The sequence below is a fragment of the Drosophila ficusphila genome, unplaced genomic scaffold (genome assembly GCF_018152265.1).
Source record: "Drosophila ficusphila isolate 14025-0441.05 unplaced genomic scaffold, ASM1815226v1 contig_414, whole genome shotgun sequence".
Classification (NCBI taxonomy): domain Eukaryota; kingdom Metazoa; phylum Arthropoda; class Insecta; order Diptera; family Drosophilidae; genus Drosophila; species Drosophila ficusphila.
Window position 1 is genome coordinate 19,865,026 of NW_025064328.1, and position 18,143 is coordinate 19,883,168.

At 34.9% G+C, this 18,143-nt stretch overlaps 1 protein-coding gene, 1 long non-coding RNA gene and 15 other non-coding genes across 18 annotated transcripts in view; 6 read left to right on the top strand and 11 right to left on the bottom strand.

Annotated features, from left to right (window-relative positions):
- Nucleotides 1-32: 32 nt before the first annotated feature.
- Nucleotides 33-105, bottom strand: Trnar-acg. The gene has a single exon. It is a non-coding gene; the product is annotated as a tRNA-Arg (tRNA).
- Nucleotides 106-256: 151 nt separating this feature from the next.
- Trnar-acg lies at nucleotides 257-329 on the bottom strand. The gene has a single exon. It is a non-coding gene; the product is annotated as a tRNA-Arg (tRNA).
- Nucleotides 330-870: 541 nt separating this feature from the next.
- Nucleotides 871-18,143, top strand: part of LOC108089654 (ecdysone receptor) — a 91,083-nt gene continuing 73,810 nt past the window's right edge. The window contains exons 1-2 of the mRNA XM_017188025.1: nucleotides 871-1,146; nucleotides 4,189-4,273. The gene's annotated coding sequence lies outside the window, so the exon portion shown is untranslated. The remainder of the gene's footprint in view (nucleotides 1,147-4,188; nucleotides 4,274-18,143) is intronic.
- Nucleotides 1,153-17,986, bottom strand: LOC108089656. 2 transcript variants are annotated; one of them, XR_006245466.1, is made up of 3 exons: nucleotides 17,754-17,986; nucleotides 17,123-17,536; nucleotides 1,153-1,600 (listed from the first exon to the last, which is right to left on the bottom strand). It is a non-coding gene; the product is annotated as an uncharacterized LOC108089656 (long non-coding RNA). The 2 variants fall into 2 exon arrangements; XR_001771289.1 differs by having other exon boundaries at nucleotides 1,153-1,603; nucleotides 17,754-17,980.
- Nucleotides 4,339-4,412, top strand: Trnai-aau. Its single transcript has one exon. It is a non-coding gene; the product is annotated as a tRNA-Ile (tRNA).
- Nucleotides 4,510-4,583, top strand: Trnai-aau. The gene has a single exon. It is a non-coding gene; the product is annotated as a tRNA-Ile (tRNA).
- Nucleotides 5,246-5,319, top strand: Trnai-aau. Its single transcript has one exon. It is a non-coding gene; the product is annotated as a tRNA-Ile (tRNA).
- Trnai-aau lies at nucleotides 6,488-6,561 on the bottom strand. The gene has a single exon. It is a non-coding gene; the product is annotated as a tRNA-Ile (tRNA).
- Nucleotides 6,736-6,808, bottom strand: Trnak-cuu. Its single transcript has one exon. It is a non-coding gene; the product is annotated as a tRNA-Lys (tRNA).
- On the bottom strand, nucleotides 7,839-7,911 carry Trnak-cuu. The gene has a single exon. It is a non-coding gene; the product is annotated as a tRNA-Lys (tRNA).
- On the bottom strand, nucleotides 8,948-9,020 carry Trnak-cuu. The gene has a single exon. It is a non-coding gene; the product is annotated as a tRNA-Lys (tRNA).
- Nucleotides 9,411-9,483, top strand: Trnak-cuu. Its single transcript has one exon. It is a non-coding gene; the product is annotated as a tRNA-Lys (tRNA).
- Trnan-guu lies at nucleotides 9,620-9,693 on the bottom strand. Its single transcript has one exon. It is a non-coding gene; the product is annotated as a tRNA-Asn (tRNA).
- Trnan-guu lies at nucleotides 9,980-10,053 on the bottom strand. The gene has a single exon. It is a non-coding gene; the product is annotated as a tRNA-Asn (tRNA).
- On the bottom strand, nucleotides 12,187-12,260 carry Trnan-guu. Its single transcript has one exon. It is a non-coding gene; the product is annotated as a tRNA-Asn (tRNA).
- On the top strand, nucleotides 12,405-12,478 carry Trnan-guu. The gene has a single exon. It is a non-coding gene; the product is annotated as a tRNA-Asn (tRNA).
- On the bottom strand, nucleotides 15,412-15,484 carry Trnar-acg. The gene has a single exon. It is a non-coding gene; the product is annotated as a tRNA-Arg (tRNA).

The following is an 18,143-nucleotide window of genomic DNA, read 5'->3' on the forward strand; positions in this document are numbered from 1 at the left end:
GATTCTAGCATATAAATTTATTGCAAAAAAATCGATCCTGCCAGGAGTCGAACCTGGAATCTTCTGATCCGTAGTCAGACGCGTTATCCATTGCGCCACAGGACCGTATATTTGCCCTTGGTCTAAATTGCCAGTTTGGCTAAATTATTACAAAACATTTTTATTGTTCCATTCGATTCTACAGATCCAATTTATTTAAATATTCAATAACAATAACAAAGATATCACTTTTGTAGTAATATAAAAAAAGTAATTTCGATCCTGCCAGGAGTCGAACCTGGAATCTTCTGATCCGTAGTCAGACGCGTTATCCATTGCGCCACAGGACCACATTACGAACGCTTTACTTTGTCTTAAAAAAGTCAAAAAGAAGCTTTTCGTTGTCACTATGTTATCGACGTTTTATTCAAATCGGAATGGAAGCAGTGCGATTATTTTTTATTGAGTTACACTTTTACTACGAATTAAATTTTATCAAAGTCGGACAAGTCAATAGTCAAAAATAGTCCCAAACTACTGTACCTTTCTTGTGTCTTGTCATGAGGTTCTGGTGCAGTCAGGAATTACCGGGAAACAATTAGAAATAAGATTACTTTTTTGGACAAGGGAAACGCAAAAATGAACGATCGTTATGCGTTTGGATTAGTTTCTGTTTTCACATCGTTGCCCTTTTAACAAAACCTCAAAAGAAGAAGTCGGCTATGAACACATCCCAAAGAGCTCTCTTGTTTAAAATATGTTCTTTGACTTCCGACTGGTTCCACTTCCACTCCCCCTACGAGACCGAGCAGTGTCGGCAGCGAACCAAGCGTCGAGAGCGAGGGAGAAAATCGCTGGGTCTCAGTACGAGTCTCAGTCCGTTGTTGACTTTCGAAGTGTGCAGTTTCCGAGCGCGGCAATCGCAAACGGTGGCAGTCAATAAAGACACTATTCCTCCGGTTTAGGAAAATGCGTGTTTTGGGGTTTCAGAAACTGTCTGAGGCCAATCGGCGGTGTGGCCCGTAACCTTTGTGTGAAAACTACCATCGGAGCATCCGTTTATATTGAGAAATAACGCTTTGTGTGCGGGAGTGTGTTTCTGTGAATGTGCAATAAAAAATCGTAAACACAGAGTGGCAAAATAAAGAGCATTTGCGTTCAGCTCCGGTAAGTTGCAACTTTATTGTCTGAAATCAACGGAAAAACATTCGTCTGCTCCGCATCTTTGTCGTTTGCAGAAATTCTCGCTCTCTTCGGCGCTTCGCCTATTCTGTTTTTACATGCTTTTTTGTTTTCATCGTCTGCTTCGGCTGGAGCCCCGAAAGAGAAGTCAAAGCGTAATAACGAAAGCCTAAAGATTGGGGCAAGCAGACGCCGACGTCGTTGTTATTTCCATTTTTCTTTTTAGTATTGTTATTTTGTGGCCATAGTTGTCTGCGTTGTTCTTGTTGTTGCCGTTTGTTTAGCTGCCGTTTCTGCTCCCCATTTACATGCGGGCTTACGTGTAGTGGTGTGTGCTTGGGGTTCTCTCTCGCTTTATTCTCTTCTCCTTCCCTATGTGTGTTTGTAGGCCTCCGCAGAAGACTTGTTTAGCGACTCAGGCCATGTTGTTAATGCAGGTCTACTACCATCGGAACATCGCGGGGAACATGGAAAAGCAAAGAGTTAGAGGTTTGCTCAGGTGGAAAATAGTCTGTAGTTTTGGAAAGATTTAACCTAATGCAACGAAGGGGTAAACTTAAAGTACATATCTTGTTAGGGAGTTAAGTCTGATTCGCTAAAGTTATACATATGTACATATGTATGTATATTTGCTAGAACTTTATAGAAACCAACAAAATTATTGATTTCTGGTGCCATGTACAGACAGACGAAACAAAAACTTTTAAAAGTTCATCTATGAAAATTAAAATAAAAAACATTTTTTTAAAACTTTTTGTAAAAATTTGTTCTTGAAATAAATTTACCTAAAGAAACTAACAAATACATTTATGTGTACTTTTTATTTTAAAAGACCCAACCTTTTATGTTTGTTCAACATTTTTTTTATAATTGAGGAGTTTTTAAATAATAATAACCCATAAAAAAGAACATTTATAATAAAAAAAACTAACAAATTGTTATTCTATATTGTTGAGATTTCAAACGACCCTTAAATCACAATTACATATTTATTTAAGAAAATCGAAAGGCCATATCATATGGCTGTCAAAGAATAAATTATAGAAGATAATGGACAAATCTTAATAGCTTCGAGCATTCAAGCATTCACGCATTCTGCTTTACATTAAGAAATCCGTTGAATAGCAAAACTTGAGAAGTACCTTACGATAACACTTTTCCCTGGCGTTTTAAGGGGCACAACTAGTGTGACGGCCTAAAAAAATGGTGATTTTTGGGAATTTTTATAAAAAAAACTACTTGATCAATTCTTTTCAAATTTTCAGAATATATTTCTACATGTTTGAAGAATATATAGAAAAATTTTTAAAGAAAAAAATTAAATATTTTTTAAGCTAGAGCCGATCTCCAACGGCGCTAAAAAAAAAGTGCCTCAACTGCTGCAGTGATTCCGGCCTTCTCCGTGGATGAAATCAAAAAATGAAAAATTCTCGTTAAACTAGATGATATTGTCCATACAATGACCTACGATAAAAAAAAAATATCAAAAATTGACAAAATGGCAGCGTTGTAAAAAAAAAAAATCAAATTTTAACCAAAATTTTGGTCGTTTTTGGCCTGCCAAAATTCGATTTTTGATCGGATCAAAAAACCGATAGGTCATTGTAGGGAGGACTATATATAGAACATCTAAAAAAAAATTGATAGTGATCGGATCATTAGTTTTTGAGTTATCACTGCAGCAAATTCGGAAAATGAAGTTTCGAGAAAAACGCGTTTAAAGATAAAATGATCGTATTCACTGCTATAGGAGCGGCTGCTCTTAAAATTGCTATAACTCAAAAACTATTTAAGATATCGATTTGAAATTTTAATATGTTATTTTTAAAGGTGTAATCTACCGAAATATGAAAGAAAAAAAAAAAAGATTTTTTTGAAATGTCACACTAGTTGTGCCCCTTAAGGAAAGAACTAACATAGGAAAATCTTGATATTTTTGAGTTCTAATGAGTCTAGTTAGCTGAAATATATATTTAAGTTCCACCTACAAGGACATATGTAAGCTTTGGCTCGCCGAAGCTAGCTAACTTTCTTATTTTAATTGATTTACCATTTGGATACATCTATATTAATTTAACCAAAACACAAACTAAACAAACAAAAACAAACAATTATACAATATTGTTTTCTCCCAATCGATTTGTATCTGAGACGTCTAATAAGATTGGACTCTTTTGGTTTGGTGAGATTCTCATAGTCTTTTTGGTTCCACTAACCTGCAGAGTGGGAATCTGAAAACGAGTCTGGCATCGTCGTCCATTTTGGGTTGCAATTTTGCCATCAGACTCTTCAACGGACATTCGTTGAAAGCGAAAATAGCGCAGAAAATGGTGCTGAAGCAGAGTTTTCGATGTGCGCTTTGCCTGTCTGAAATGTATCTCGCAGATACATATCTAAAAACTGCCACATAGAATGTAGTCGAACCAGACACTAGCAACTAAATATAATGCGCGGCACTCACCGATGCAGACTTGTATAAATATCCCGGCTGTCTTCGGGCTGCATGCAATTTCATTTTCATTGCAACTTCATGCCCCTGACATCAGACTGAATGCATGCCCGTCCGCCATCCGCCATCCGCCTCTCTGTCGCTGCCACTGCTTCGTTGCAGTTCTGCAGCACTTTAGCTTTCCATCTCTTGCAGCCATTTGCGCCGTCTGCCTGTTTCTACGCTCATTCTTCGACAATTGCAAGTTGTTGGACCGGACGGAACGGGACGGCCTATTGAAGTTCTACACCCCACCCCCAATGTATGAGTGTGTGAGTGTGCGAGTGGGGGGCTGTTCGCCCTAACCTACACCACTGAAAAGATATTGCGTCGGTTCGTTCCACCACAGGGTCCCCATATCGTTTTTTTTTTTTAAACGCGGCATACATTCCTCTCATTATCTTCTGTTTTACTTCTTCATTAATTCTCTCATCCTCCGTATTGTGTCGTGTGTGAGAACATATTTCATTGATGCATTTTCTTAGTGGCAAATGCTTGATTTGCTTATTAAAACCAAACTTTTTTCTTCTGAATTTCAGTTAAAACACACAAGAGTCTGCGATCTAACAACCGTGCAATATTAAGATGTTAAGTAACATGTGAAGATATCAAACAAATTTTGAGGTATGTTTTGGGAGACTCTAATCTTACCATGACCTGTCACGAACTGTATTGGAGAGTACTGTGTGGGCCCATTAGCTCAGTTGGTTAGAGCGTCGTGCTAATAACGCGAAGGTCGCGGGTTCGATCCCCTCATGGGCCATCTTTTTCTTTTTCCTGTCTTTTTTATTATGTACTGTTATAAAAAATATTTTCATGGAGCCTTTCAAAAATTCCTGGCAACAAAATGGCGACATCAAGGCCCATTAGCTCAGTTGGTTAGAGCGTCGTGCTAATAACGCGAAGGTCGCGGGTTCGATCCCCTCATGGGCCATTTTCTTTTTACAGATTAGTTTTTTTAACAAAAACCTATAAAACGTTTATAATTCTTACGCAGAATTTTATATTTTTTGTGGGGAGCTCTTTTTGTTTATGTTTCACGAAAAATATAAATAAGTTAGTACATATTACTATTTTTTGAAAAAATAAAACATGTTTGTTTGGAAAAAACAAGAAAGGAAACTATCTACGGCGAGCCGAAGTTTATATACCCTTGCATCACAAGGGCATTACAAATGTCAAGCAAAAGAAATAAAGGCTAAATAACATCGAAACTATGACAAATTCCAATTCATTTTCTAATTGTTCCTATGACAGGTTTATGATATAATCGGCCGATTTTCATGATTTTTATTTCGAAATTCAACAGTCGTTAGAAAACTTTATAGCAAAAAATTTTGCAGTTATAATTTTAGTTCCATAAATTTGATGTAGTTTTATTGCTATTTTCTGTAACTAAGTGAGTAGTTTGCATAGAAGCAGACAGACGGACCGACGGATAGAAGGTCAGACGTACATGTCTAGATCAGTTCAGATGGGTATGCTGATCAAAAATAAAGACATACTTTATGGAGTTTGAAATGTCTATTTCAATGCGATGCAAACTTCTAGCTAAAATTAAAATACTCTCTGCAAGGGTATAAAAATTGGCATCTTGGCCCATTAGCTCAGTTGGTTAGAGCGTCGTGCTAATAACGCGAAGGTCGCGGGTTCGATCCCCTCATGGGCCATAATACTGTTTTTGTTTCGGCAGTAGTCTTTTTTAAATTTACGTTAGCCCTCGAAATCACATACTCTAACCGAAAAAAGAAACATTTTACCACTGCAATTCAATTTTGGAATTTTGATTTCAAGTTTGGCGCATCTGTTTATCAATAGAACAAGGCTTTAAAAGCAAGTATTAGTTATGTCTTGCTCCACATATTCGCGGAGAAATTGGGGCGCAAAGTGAGCGCGCAAACCCAGCGATCAACTGAAAGCGTGCGCATGTCTTTTGAAAACGTGAAGTTAATAATTAAAAAAAAATATAAAACAATCGTTTAATATCCGAAAGTGAAATGAATATTAAAGTTGAAGGTTTGTAGATTGTGTTTTTATAATTTTTATTAATTTTGCATGCTATATGTGACTGTGACAATAATTGTTTATCCACCGCAATTTTACAAGTTCTGCAGAACTAAACATCAATATTCTGCAAAGGTAAAAGTTGTGTTCCCAAAACTGGTCAATAATGAAATTTTTTTTAATTTTAATCAATATTTAATTAGTATTATTTGTGAAAATCAGCTGCGAATAGCTGCGAATCCGTTCAGAATCTGTTGAAGAAGAAGAGTACATCGTTCCTTTTTCATCAGTTTTTGATTTTCTAGAGTAACCATTTCTAATATATATTAAAAAAAATTTTTTATATTACTTTTAAATTACTTTAAATTTATGTAAATCATCGTTTTTTGTTAACTTTTGTTAATTATTTAACCAAAATTAAGTGTTTAATAAATATAATTTTTGTCAGTTACGCTTAAAAAAAAGTCTAGTATGCATTTGGGAGTCAAATTTTTAACATTTTATGGTAAACACGATGGTAGCGGATATATTTGGCGTTAATGGTGCTGATACTTAAAATATAACATTCATACGCTATTATATACCTACAAAAAAAATTTCAACTCGATATTCCTACTGGAAGTATTTTTGGCAGCCTTCTCCATACAGGACCGACCACTGTGCACTGGTTGCCAGTTCAGTCTTAAAATCAATGTGCTGGGACCACAGATTTCCCTGTACTAAACGAAAAGAAACACAACAAAAATTAAAATAAAAACTATCCAAATTTATTTTTGCATCTAACATTTTCCTGGTAAATCATTAATTAATTTTACACTGCAAAATAGTTTACAGTGGCCCATGAGGGGATCGAACCCGCGACCTTCGCGTTATTAGCACGACGCTCTAACCAACTGAGCTAATGGGCCTTGATATCGCATTTTTTCCAGGATTTTTTGAAAGATTCTATACAAATATTTTTTATATTATAAAAAACATTATATATAAGAAATTGTTCGGTCCATAAAAAATGTGAATTCTAAGTTTGAATAAAACAAAAATAAAAAATAAAATTAGATGTAAATTGTAAGGCAAAAAACTTTCGCCCAACGTGGGGCTCGAACCCACGACCCTGAGATTAAGAGTCTCATGCTCTACCGACTGAGCTAGCCGGGCTGTGCGATGTCACAGAGTAAAATGGTTGGAGTGCAAATGGTGGTAATGATCGCTATTTTGTCTAATAATAAGATCAAACAAAGAGGAAGGAATTCATCTCAGATCCTAAAAAAAACTGTTTTTAATTGCAACTTAAACTGACTAATTACAATTTAAAGTAACTTAAGCATATTGATTTAATTTGTTAACAGAATAAAAATGTTATTACTTGTCGTTAAGACTGTTATAGCATGTACAGGTAAAAAAAAACTGCATGAGGTGCGAAAAAAATAAAACAAACGGGTTCGACAAAGTTGCTCAAATTAACGATTTCAATAGGTGTGACAACTTTTTGAAATCTTGATTCTTTAAGTATATATCACTATAATCATCCGCTCCAAAGACCTTGATTTCCATACAGACAGCATTACTGAAACGATTATATCACTTTGCTCTTATAGGAAAGATCTAAAAAAGAATGGCAAAAATAATTACCGCCACTGTTTTTTGCGGCCCTTAAATTTCAAAACGAATTCTTAAAATCGGATAACATTCATAGAAAAGGTAGAAAAATATATACATATATTAATATAACAATACATTAATGCAAATAAAAAATACACAAACAGTTTTATATTACCCAAATGTAATACAAAAATTTAATACAAAAATTTAATACAAAAATTGTACACAAAAATTTAATACAAAAATTTAATACAACAATTTAATACAAAAATCTTTAAAACTTTAATGTTGGTAAACAAAGGTAGACTAATAATGTTTAATATCGGAATACTATATCATATGCCTGCCCTAGGAATAAGAAAAATAATGAAAATCGACACAATACACTTTATCGCAATTGTTGTATGGATTAAAGTAACAATACGAAAAATATTTTTTTCCATACATTTTTGTGAAGTTGTTTTTTTAGTTATAGCCGCAAGGGCATATAGGCTTTAGTTCATCGAAGCTAGTTTCCTTTCTTGATTTATAATCTTATATGTCTCATTTGCTGCGGTAAGAAAAAATAAAGGAAAAAGGAGTTTTTCGCCCAACGTGGGGCTCGAACCCACGACCCTGAGATTAAGAGTCTCATGCTCTACCGACTGAGCTAGCCGGGCAATGTATTTGTAACCGTCAAAAGAACCCAATTTCTGGTAAACGTACACACGTGATAGCGCATACATCGCTTTATTAAACGATTTTTCTAGACTCTAGACACTTTTTGGAGTGCCGCTCCCCCGTGTTTCTTGTATTATCTGTTGTTGTTGTCCCTATCAACTTCCTCTGACTCTATGGTCCTGAGCTGGGTAATTGTTTTCTGGGTTGCTCGGCGGAACCCATTGTCTGGTCCTAGCCCAGTTTACTGTTTTCTAATGGATATGATGTATAAAATAATACGCCTACCTCAATGCAAGGAGATATAAGCAGCAAGGACCCTAAGGGGCGGAGCTTTACAATACGACTTGGCTTCCCGCTCTGCCTCGACCAAGTAATTTGCTATAAAATATTAAAACGATACAATGTGCGAAAGGAAACAAAAGAAAAACACACACCAGTCAGTGCTGCAGCGCTGGAGGAAGGAAGGGTGTCGTGACGACTCTGCAACTAATCAGCCCAGCAGACGGTTTATTATGCCCTACAACCCAGACTGCATGGCTTTTCGTTGTGAATGGATTAAGCACAAGTTAAAAATTACTTGAAACGAAAAAATTAATACTTTGTTTCTATATTTCGTACATACATATGTGACGTGACCATCTATGATAATGATTTTTTTTTTTCATTTAACACACATTAGCATTTTTGTATTTTATTTAAGGTTATGATGCTTAAAAGAAATTAAAAAAATGAAAAAAGTTTGTTGTTTTTCAGATTTTTGAAAACATTTTTTGGTAATGCGGCATATACCTACCCAATTCGATTTCCTACACAAGGCCCATCCGGGATTATGTTGTCCACCACAAAACACATGCTTAAGAACATATTCGCTTCTACGTACACATGTAAAAAGATGTACACGCAGTACAATGACTGCATAAGGCAAGGCCAAATCGCTTGGGGTAGGCCTACAAAAATGAAAAGACTAAATTCCTACTAGTTATAGAGAAAAGTTAGATATTGAGGAAAATCGGCATTAAATTGTAAGCAAAAAAGCGCCCAACGTGGGGCTCGAACCCACGACCCTGAGATTAAGAGTCTCATGCTCTACCGACTGAGCTAGCCGGGCATTATCCATCAGCTACAAAAGCACAGTTAGGAGAGACACCATATCTTGTTGGCCTCAAATACGCAAAATTTTCTTTTTAATACTTATTTTTTATGTGTAATACAGGATCAGCTTTTAATTCTTAAATATGGTTACAGGACTTTTCATCTGCAAATAAATGATTAAATGAAAAAAGGATGAAAATGTTTTTTGTTCAACTTTATATTGATGAACGTAAGTAATAAATTGCTCTTACAAGTAACTTGTTTCTTAATATGTATCTTATTTAGATATTACGTGAAAAATTGTTGGGGTGAAGAACTTTAAGTGCACTTGGCCCCGAGTGTTTTAACCCTAAAAATTTTCAGTGCACAATTTGGCATACAATTTTTTTTTTTAGTGCACCACGTTGCCCGGCTAGCTCAGTCGGTAGAGCATGAGACTCTTAATCTCAGGGTCGTGGGTTCGAGCCCCACGTTGGGCGGATTATGTTTATTTTACTTGGTTTGAAAATAAAATATATATGAAGAAAAAAAACATTTTGCAAATTTTTTGTATTTAATCGAAAGCAAACCATTCTTTCGTATTCAATTGTTTATAAATATGCAAAAATAATTACACGCCCCCGGGTGGACTCGAACCACCAACCTTTCGGTTAACAGCCGAACGCGCTAACCGATTGCGCCACGGAGGCACATGCAATCTTAATGTCAAATGCTTACCTTGTTTTAGTAGTGACATGAACGTCGGCTAAAACGTAAGTTGTTTGAAAATCAAAAACAACATTTAGCTGCACATTTATTTAACAATTTTTTTTTAAGAGAGTCAGTTTCTCTAATTGCATTGCTGTTATACCCAAAATTTCTAAGTTGTAAGTCTCGTAAGAGTCCATCATATCAAATTCGCAATTGTAACTCGGCTGACAACCAAACCCAAAAGAGCCTCGTGTAATAGACGACAGAAGCTAAAAAAAATCAGCTCGCCCCCGGGTGGACTCGAACCACCAACCTTTCGGTTAACAGCCGAACGCGCTAACCGATTGCGCCACGGAGGCACTTGCCGCGTCGGTGTCAAATAATCATCATTGCGTCTTTGCTTTATTGTCAGAATGCGCACCAAGAATATGCAAATATTTCTGCAAAGTTAAAAAACTGAAATGGCTCTTTGGAAAGTTTAAAATAAGAAAAAAATATTTGTAAAAGTTTTAAATTAATTAAAAACTTGCTTGCAAAAATAATCTTAAGATAACCGAAATTCCCAATTACCACTTATTTATTTGGCTCTAAGTATAAAACTAATATTTTTGTAGGTTAATCGATAAACAATTTATGTTTAAAACAACTAACTAGATTTTCCCCTATTGTTAGCCTAAACCATTCAATAACAAGGTGTTCTATATAGTACCACTCAAGTTTTGTCGAATTTCCATTAATTTTCAACTAGAAAAAAACAAAAATTAAATATAGATCTAAGAGTTTGAATTTTTTAGAACATTGACCGTATTATGATTTCTCTATTAAGCTTCAATAATTAAAGAATCGATATTCCAATCTAGTTGCATAATATAAAAAATCAACGATTTTATTTTCATTAGTTTTTTTAGATTTGTTACTCCTATTCCAAAATTTTGTTGTCCTAACTTTTTTTAAAATAATTATTTTAAATTTTTTTTATTTTGTGGAACACTTTTTTAGAGCCTGTAACTAGTAAGTATAAAACTTTGCTTTTAGTTAATATATTTTTGTTTATCAGATACTTCATGGTCCACCTGGTTCTTAGCGTTTTTCATAGTAAACAAGAAAGGAAGCTAGCTTTGGCAAGCCGAAACTTATATGTCCTTGCAGTCATCAAATACATATGTCGAACAAAATAGATAAAGGCTAAACAGCATCGAATGTATGAAATGATGAAAGCTATATGATATAGTCGTACGATTTTTATAAAATTTAATTCGTTATTCAGGAGTCGTAAGAAAACTCTATATTCCAAAAATCATGCTTGTCTGATGAAAAACAACGATGTTATAATTTTATATCGGTTATTTCTATATAGATGTTTCGATCTTTCGGCAGCTATATATATCGTTGTCGGATTTTAATGCAATTTTTTTTCGATTCAAGGGTTATTAAAATCCTCCATATTTTGAAAATCATGCTCGACGGATTAAAAACAACGATGTTATAATTTTTTTCCATTATTTATATACATATATAAATTTCGATCTTTCCTATGGAAGCTATATGATAGAGTTATCCGATTTCGATAAAATTTACCCCGAAATTCAATAGTAACTAGAAAACGCCATGTGGAAGAAATCAAGTCGATCTGATCAAAAACAACGGCGTTAGAATTTTGTATTTAAATCTCTTGTATGGGTATGGGAGCTATCCGATATAGTCGGCCGATTCGGCCCGTTCCGACTTATATACTGCGTGCAATAACTACACACCTTTTGGTGAAGTTTCAGCAAGATAGCTTTAAAACGGAGAGACTAGTTTGCGTAGAAACGGACAGACGGACAGACGTATTTCGATTCAGATGGTGATACTGATCAAGAATATATATACTTTATGGGGTCTGAGGTGTCTCCTTCACTGCGTTGCAAACTTCTGGCCAAAATTATAATACCCTTTTGCTCTGCAAGGGTATAAAAATGTTTGCGAGAATAAAACTGTGTTAAATTTCTATTGCTAGGTTAGCGTCTTAAAAGTTAAATTTTTAAGTGCAATTTGATATAAACTGAGTATGAAGAGAATAGATTTCTCTGCAAGATAGAACAAGTTTTAGAGCTGGATTGACCTTTGTTGCTCCATTTAAAAACAAAATAGTAAGATATGTTTCTATTTTTTGAGGTTAGAACCAGTGGCGTAACTATACCCTCTGGGGCCCGTGGCAAATTTTTTTGATGTCATTTTAATAAACCCTTTAAGTAGTTATCCGACACTGTATACATTTATATAGATCCAGAACTTAAAATATTGATGTTTATATTATCAATTCAAATAAAATACACAGGTTCTTACAACACATAGAACAAAAAATACTGAGCTAGCAGCTTCTTGAGCCGGGGCCCTCTTGGGTCGGGGGCCCGTGGCATTTGGCCACCTCTGCCACCCTAAAGTTACGCCACTGGTTAGAACAAAGATAACATAATTTAATATAAGAAAAGAAAACAAAAAGACACAATCGCCCCCGGGTGGACTCGAACCACCAACCTTTCGGTTAACAGCCGAACGCGCTAACCAATTGCGCCACGGAGGCTTCCAATATTTTGACTAAATTTTTAAAATCAAAATATAAAGAATATCCATTTGTGGAGTTAAGCTAAAATTGAATGAAATAATCATTTTCAAGTTAAACTTGGTAACTGCTGGAACTAACCTGTGTCTTTGAAATGCTCCCGAAGCCTCCGTGGCGCAATTGGTTAGCGCGTTCGGCTGTTAACCGAAAGGTTGGTGGTTCGAGTCCACCCGGGGGCGCACTTATTTTGTAAGCATTTAAAAACAAAATGTCTCCAATTATGGATCAAAATGTGATAAGCAAATATTTCCAAAAAAAAAAATTCGATCCTTACACGAGTTGACCCTGGAATCTTGTGATCCGTAGTCAGACGCGTTATCCATTTTAAGTGTTAACATAAAATCGATACACATGCCAATTTCTAGTCTTTTTTTATGGATTCGTACGGTTTAATATATTAAAAAAGATTTTTACTTAACCTAATAGTTAACGTCATTGTAATGTGATTACCGTCTATTGCATTTTACTAGGAACATATAATTTTCTTAAGCATTATTTACCTAATTATATTGTAAAATACTATATGCTGAAACTTAAACAAGAAAGAAAGTTAGCTTCGTAGGATCGTAGGATCGTTTATTTTTTAAATTGTACTTAAATGAAGTGTTAATACTATCATCAAACAAGAAAAGCTAGCTTCGGCAAGCCAAAGCTTGTATACTCTTGCAGACATCAAAGAGTTTAACAACATACACAAAGGCTAAGCTATGACGATTTTTCTATAAATTGAAATATTTTCGACTATTGTTCATATGACAGCTATATGATATAGTCGTCCGATTTTAATGATATTGATTTAGTAATTCAAGAGTCGTTAAAAAACTCTGTATTCCAAAAATTATGCTTGTCTGATGAAAAACAACGATGTTACAATTTTATTTCCGTTATTTCTATAAAGATTTTTCGATCTTTCCAATGGCAGCTATGTATATGATAACTATGTCCGATTTAATGAAATTTTTTTCTCAATTCAACGGTTATTAAAAACTCCATACAGTAGAATCCGGTTATAACGACTTCCAAGGGACTGACCATTTTTCGTCGTTATAACCGGAAGACGCACTAAGCAAAAGGAGGAATAAATTTTTTTTTTTTTATTATTTTATGGTTGCTGTGTTTTTTATAGGTTTTTAAAATAAATCAAATTAATTTTTTAATTAAAACGAAAAATTTAATAAATTAAATTCACAAACATAGGTTTTTCTAAATATTGAAAACTGAATGAGCTTATTATTGCACATATTGCATTTGGCAAATTGAAACATTCAGTTTTACTCGGAAAAAAGCAGAAAAAACTAGAAATATAACGGGACATCTCATGAAATTGACTATGAGGTCTGCACACACAGTGTGACGTCGGCATTGCACTTCGACTCTCTCTCTCTCGCAGCAGCGTTGTTAAGGCAACAGCTAAAACTAACAGAGAGTTGTGCCAGTGCAAGATCCTTCGTGTCGCTGCTACGCACACAAGCAAGGGTGCCGATCACTGACAAATACATACATACAATTCTAACAGCGTGTTTTGATGCTTAAGTTTTGAACTATGACACTGTATTTTTTCCGGCACGACGCAATATCCGGTTAAATTTTCCAATTTTCCTGAAAAATTTCATTCTGATAAGATAGTTGTCTCTAAACTCGTAAACGATTTAAGAGGAGGCCCTTTCATACAACGTGGTATGGGGACCAACCAAACCATCGAGTTTTCGTCGCACAACCCGGACGGACACTATAAGCGGAGTCGTTATAACAGGATTCTACTGTATTTTGAAAATCATGCTCGTGGGAATGAAAACAACGATTTTATAATGTTTTATCCATTATTTCCATATATGTATGTATGTACATATATTTTTTGATCTTTCCTATGGCAGCCATATGTAAGAGTTATCCGATTTTGATAAAATTTAATCCGAAATTCAATAGTTGTTAGAAAACGCCATATGGAAGAAATAAAATCGATCTGATCAAAAACAACGGCGTGAGAATTTTTTTTGAATTCTCTTGTATGGGAGCTATCTTATATAGTCGGCCGATCCGATTCGATTCTGATCGTGATGCTGATTAAGAATATATATACTTTATGCGGTCTGAGGTGTCTCCTTCACTGCGTTGCAAATTTCTGACTGAAATTATAATACCCTTTTGCTCTGCAAGGGTATAAAAAGTTTGTCACAAAACAGTTTGTTAAGAAGGTGCTCAAATGTAGTCAATAGATTTTCTAAAAGTTAAAAAAAATTTGAAAAATGAAAAATGTTTGATTTTCGAACATTTTTGAAATTCCATATATTCGAAACAGGGGGTGGTCAAAAAAATCTAAGAGATGGGCAAACATGCTCAAAAATGGACAAGCAATTCCACTTTTCAAATTTAAAATTTTAAATTTCGTGGACCCAACTTCTTTAAGCTAAAATTAATTAATAAAAATGTAAATCCAATTTAAGGAATTTTGAGGAGTACTACACACTAGACCTAAGTAAAAAGCTAACATTGTAAGAAGCTAGAAAGAAAGCTTATATACCCTTGCAGTCATCAAAATTGCCGAACAAAATACATAAACGCTAAAACAAAATAGAAATTCATGAGTCTGTATAAAACTCTATATTCCCAAAATATAATAAAAAACATTAATGCTAGAATATATATTTTCCGGTGTTTATTGTGGCAGCTATAGGATATAGTCATCGGATTTAATTCGAGATTCCATAGTAGTTAAAAACCAAAGGTATAGTTAACATAACAAGTTCTAACTTAATTCATAATACTCTCTGCTGACTTTCCAAATTTTTTTTCCCTAATTTTATGATATATGTACATAGATACACAAAATGAGTTTTGGAAACAAAAATTATACATTTTTGTAAATGTAAACATGGGAATATAAAGTCTCTTTATACGGTTTACAGTTGGTAACCGTAAAGTTAGAATATTTTGATTTTTACAGAAAGGAAGCTAGCTCAGGTTGGCTTATACGTTTTTACAGTTATTGTAAAAGTATCAATTTGTGTATTTATAATAATTTATAATGAGAATAACTAAAGTGACTTTGAACTCATCAATCTGTCTAAAATTTTAGTTAAAATATAAAAAAAAAGTATTTATAAAAAACCAGCGATCCTGCCAGGAGTCGAACCTGGAATCTTCTGATCCGTAGTCAGACGCGTTATCCATTGCGCCACAGGACCGGTTGTTCCTAACGAAATTTGTTTTCCAATATAAGCCTGTAACGCGATTTGAGTTTTTTTTTGTTTTCTTTCCGTAAAAATTGACTGAATGTGATCATTTTTCAAGCCCTCTTCGATATCAAGATTTTGACTGCTATTTGTTAATACAAAATTATATATGCTATTGTCTATGTTAATTATATAATGCTATATCTCGAAAACTGCGCTTGTATTGCAAAAATTAAACAAGGTACAGTTTTTGTAAAATGCTGTTTCGACACATAAGCAGAAATGGCAAAATGACAATGGTTAAAATTTATCGTAGCATATTACATTTTAAAAAATACCTTTGGACAGGGGCGGATTAAGACAATTTGCCGCCCTAGGCAGTTTTGATTTTGCCGCCCTAGACTGCAGCCTAATTTTCAAAAGTAGTATTTTATGTAGTGTTAACAGTCGAAATTTGCCGCCCCTAAAAATTTGCCGCCCTAGGCAGCAGCCTATGTTGCCTATATGGTAAATCCGCCACTGCCTTTGGATGTTTTCCTGTTTCTAGTGTAAGAAACTCTGGGAAAAAATAACATTGTTGTAAGTTTCAGGTATTTGATGAATTAGTTTTATTAAAGAATTTATTATTTTTATGATGTTTAAAACACAGTAGAAAATTCACACTACATCTAAAATATATATATATTTACATATTCTTATTGAGATTTTCGTTCTGTGTAGAGTTTAAAATATTTGAACTCTTTTTCCTAAAACTTTTTGTTGTAATTGTATCGATTTCTTGCCTCGATTTCGCTGCTAGTAGCAGTGGTCATTGCCAGCTCACTTTGCGAATTTGATTTAAGTTTTCACTTAGCTAGACGAATAGAATAATGTTGCCGCATTGTTTGGGTCAAGGATACAGCTCAAAAGGTGAATCGTCATGTTGCGCCTTGTGGGCGTTTCCCCCCACTGTGCGACCTGTGTCTTGGCCTAAAAGCTTTGAACTTTTAACAGTTGACCGTCCTTTGCATCCCTCCATTCCGCTAAGGTCAGGTCAAACGCTCGACTTATCGAAAAATAAAAGTCAAGTAAAGAAATTTCAGGATCCGGTTTAATTTTGTCTGGGTACCATGCATAAAACATAAGCAATGTCTGCGCCCTGAAATGCCATTGAATTTGAGGGATGCAAGGTTATCTTAACTGAAACCAGGGGCATACGCAGGAATAATTTTTGGGGGCATTTCAAAACTTTCAAATATTTTGCCACGCGTACGCCCCTGACTAATACCAACGTACATATTTATGATGTTTGCTGCCGGTATTTGAAGTGCTTCGCTTTTTTAAAAAATGTTTCGAGTACCTATGTATTTTAAAATCACAAATTTATAGTTCTGGGTGTGCAACTTTATTAATTAATGTATTGTTTACTAGGGATAAAGAGAAAGAGAAGTGTATTAGCGACAATAGTTTTTAAAATGGATCTTTTCAGATTCTTCAGAAGGTCGCCTGTTGCACATTCGCTTAATTTTTCAATTTAAATGCATTCATATATGCATACATATATGTACATACATTAAAAATTCTTGTCCACAATAACAACTAACATTGGTAAATTGGTAAAGTCTAATGGACCCCTTACATAGTCCAATTTAGTAGCTAGAATTGACTTACCAACTCACGTCATTTACGTTGTTGCAAATGCCATACTTTTTTATGCCACCGCATCCCACCACTCAGCACCAATCCCCGCGGCCCTTGCCAGCCGTCGTCACATGATGTATCCGCCCAATTGTACAACGCCCTAAAACAAATAAAAAGTCAGCAAAACCAAAAAGCCCAAACAAAAAGAAAATAAAAGCGGGGCAGAGCAAGGAGAGTGAATGCGACTGCAGCGCCCCTGCCAAAAATAAACATGCATCGAGAAATAGGCCGCTCTGCTCTGCTATCTTCCATAGTAGTATAGTTGTAGTTTGGCTTCGCTCTTCTCTCGGCATCAGTCGGCCATTTACGTCATCGCAATCGGGTGTACTTGGACTTCTCTATTCGCTTTCCCATTTGGGGTTTCATCCGCCTTTACTATTCTTTCTGTGGGCAATAAAAAATGCTTTAGTCGAACCTGGAAGCGACACTTTAGTTTAAAATATTTGGCTTTCCACATGACGCGATAGAGTATTTTTATTTAAGTAAAAAACGGGGATATTTCTTAAGAACATCCAACCTTTTTTTGTTTTGATTTCGGGAAAACTTTATGACTTTATGTGGCTTTCAAAAGAGAAAGTTGTTAAGCTTTAAATTTACTTACCGTCAGCAAGACAGTCTAAGCTGCTTATCCAAAAAACTATTTTTGTTAACTAAATTTTCAACTGACAGGATATCCAAATGATCGTTAACACTAAGCCTGTCATCAATGGATCGATAGTTAAAAGTCTTCCTATTTATATTTCTTTAATTACGCCTTTTTAATAAAATTACCTTTTTGATTGTATGACCCAAATTTTTACTATTATTACTATTAAGTTGCTCGGATTGGAGCAATCTTCCGGACGGCTGTGTTATTTATTTCCCGGATAAACATGACGGGATCACCCCCGTAGGTTGGTCGTGATTCATCGCTCCCCACTCTCACTCACCCACCTCTAGAATGTTGAGCGTATCATGGGGCGATACCGAGTTGAGCAGAAAGCCGATTACG